The sequence below is a fragment of the Macadamia integrifolia genome, chromosome 14 (genome assembly GCF_013358625.1).
Source record: "Macadamia integrifolia cultivar HAES 741 chromosome 14, SCU_Mint_v3, whole genome shotgun sequence".
NCBI lineage: Eukaryota > Viridiplantae > Streptophyta > Magnoliopsida > Proteales > Proteaceae > Macadamia > Macadamia integrifolia.
In genome coordinates this window covers 1,290,186-1,293,569 of record NC_056570.1, presented here as the reverse complement: position 1 = coordinate 1,293,569, position 3,384 = coordinate 1,290,186, and positions in this window count along the sequence as shown.

Below are 3,384 nucleotides of genomic sequence, written 5' to 3'. Positions count from 1 at the left end.
AAGACAAGGAGGCAGGAGCCACCTCTCCGCAAAAACATAGATTTATCCATGCTTTGCAGAGAGTTTGTTTCCAAACTCAAACCTGCGACCACTAAGTCATAATGAGTAATCTTGATGTTGCGCCAAGGTCCGCCCTCTTCTCTCTTACCCTGACTATACAAGTTTATATAGATTATATCATTCCACACAGTAATTGGTGTGATGTGGGAAACTTCTCTCTTGTGGAACCATCCCCTTCCCTTTTTTTTTTTCCATGGGTAAAATAGTTCATATATTGACAAACCTTAAGGTTGATTCAAATAAAGTAGGATGTGGATCAATAGATATGACAATAGGAAAGACTTCAATGTGAGGTGAAGGGGTTGGTTGCTCCTTATTCTATTACTTCCTTTAACTACGACATAAAATTGATTGAAGTGTAGAAGAGGTCATGATTTTAGCTTGAATATATAGACCTTTGCAATCCATTTTGACTGGCAGGTCCAATCTAGGTTAACCTAGAATGTCAAAACACTTTTTGAAATTTCACAGTGTGGTCTTAGATGGAATTAGTTTAACCACCCCCCCCCCCCAAAAAAAAATCTTAGATGGAATTATGGATTTAAAAATCAGAATCAGATCGGGTGAATCAGCACCAAGCCTGATCTCAATTCTTGCCATCCTAGAGCAGATGATCCAATATAAGTTTCTAGGGTTTTGATAGAATCCGAAGATCTACAATGGAATCGAATCAGAATCAACTTGAATTGAGTCATATTTCATATCCCCATTCCTTTTTATAGAACCCTGGATGGGATTGAGGCAGCCATCTCAGTCCTCAATCTCACTGGTTAAATTTCATCAAAATCAACACCCAAGGGTTTGTTAGTTACCACACTTAGCAAGATGTTGCTAACAATTGTAACCTCTCCTTTATGCCCATACTTCTAAAAAAAGTGTATCCAATGCACGAGACTTCCACCACTGCAAGGTCTAGTGAGGGTCATTTTGTATATAGTTTTACCTTCGCAGAGAAACTGTTTTCCAATTTGAACCCATGACAACCTTATGCCCTCGTTCATGCGTCAAAATTTTTTTTTGAGGGAAAATTGCAGAATTCAAATTGGGAAAAATATCATTTTGATACTTCTCTGCCAAATGAGGGATTATGTGGTAGATCAGTAACATCCATATATGGGAAACTTGAATTAAGCTGAAGTGAAGCAACCATTAGAACCAACTGCCACTTACCTAGCTTGGGTTCTTGCACTTTTTTGCTAACTAACAGAAATGACTGAGAGTCTACCTCACCGGCTTATTTGACTATAAAATTGAAGATAACCCAATGAGTAAGATTGAATTGTGACATCAAAACTACTGCAAAGTCAGCAATTTTGGCCTTTAACATCTACTGTGTCACTGTGTCTGTCCCATTGTCCCAAGTCCTCCCCATCTCCTAATAGCAAGACCTGTCATGGAGAAACCCAAACAGTATACAGGACCAAGTCACCATCGGAAGAGCAAAGATGTCTTGTTTTCTCAACAGGAAAACAAAAAAAATAGAGGAGGAAAAGAAAAACTGACACGAGCTTTTAATCGAACACCTTATCGTCATGTTTCAACTTTCAATCACTAAGAGCCAGAGACTAAAATAGTGACCTTTGGGAGTTTGGAATGGTGGTGGTGGCTGGGGGGGGGGTTTCAACAATCCAATCCTTGCAATTAATTTCTCCAATCAAAGAGGAACTCAGGAATGAGGAAAACTGCCAAGTGTATACCATGAGTACGTGGGACGGCATCTGCTCTTCCCCTGCTTCTCCTCTGCTTGATTATGACTAATATGTATCAGTAGAGACTCACAGGGAACATGTCTCTGATCCTATTTTGGCCAACTGGAAACAACATTTTTCTCATTAAATCATATCAGTCAACACATATAGATTTGATTAAGTATCAATGTCTGTCATGGCCTATGCAATGCTTCCATGTGTCTATCTTTTTTTTCTTCCTTTATAAAATGATGGGAAAAAAGATCGCAATCTAATAATATCGCGTAAGCCCATGCACATGAGAAAGTAAAACCAGGTATTGAAAAGATCCTATTGCCTCGACTCCACTTCCACATGTATATGAGCTTAACACTCTCTGGTAGACTTATTTCTTCCAAAATTAATAACTCTGCCCTTCAGTGGGGGGGGGGGGTGGTGAAGAGAGAGCCTTGTAGGCCATGCTCCCAGACCGAGAGCAGTTTTCTTATATCAAAATAGAGAAAAAGAATACTTCCTATGCCTCTCACATAATGTTGTGAAATGATGTCAATGCCCCTTGGGTGGATATCTGTGCGTGCTCCCCCATTGGCCTAGGTGTTAACATGGAGGCCATGTAATTGGATAGCATTATTCATCCCATAAAAATAAGAACTTAAAGAAGAGAGATATACATAGGGATGACTAGAACAAAAGACAAAAGGGAAAAACCCTTTGTTGAACAATAAAACCTTGCATATCTACATGTAACAGTCATTTGGATCTCAGAAGGCAACTTAGTGACACTTAATTCCAGTCAGTCCTCGATAAGAACCAACTTTGATAAAACATCCTCTGGTTGATTAGACTCCCTAAAAACAAACTTGAACAAGCACTGATAGAGTTGCGAAAACAGAACTTCAAATTTGATTTCACTTTCCTTCCCTTTATTTTCTTGCAACCAGACGGAACCGTAGGAATTAAATATTTCCTCCAATCCTTTGTTTAGAGATAGCCAAATTTGACAATTAATTGATCAAATCAATTGAAAGTTTCATTTGTGCTAAACTTCAACTCATTCTCAGTTCATGATAGCAAATTACTAGATTATATACCTAATTCCTTAGGGTTAGGCTTCCATTTCTGTCTTACTAAGAATAAGAGAACAGTCTTGTCTTTGTCACCTCTTTTTAATTGTTATGTTTTTGTTCCTTATGGGTAAGGGCCTCCCAGTGGTCTTTGTTTAGTTTAGTAGTAAATTTTGGTGGCTACCATGTTTGTGTTTCAGCCAAGTCTAAAATAGACAGAGTAGCTGAAACAGTATAGTAGCAGGCCAGTTCCCCCCCCCCCCCCCCCCCTCCTTATTACCTTATGAATTGAGTAATTAGAGACCATGGGGTAAGGGATGTCAATTGGTCGGTTCAGTATGATTTTAGTCTTGTTGAATCGATTTTGGACTGGTAATAGGTCAAACCAAAACCAAACTATTAAGCCGAAAGTTGGTTTTGATTTCGGTTTCATATTGGGTTGACCTAACTTGCTCTTACCGGACGTTATAGGTGTCCGGGAGTGTAGCATCCACTAGTACTTCCCTGAGTCCATCTCTCTCTTCTTCCCTACAAAAATGACACATTTGCCCTTCTGTTGTGGGAGGAAAGAA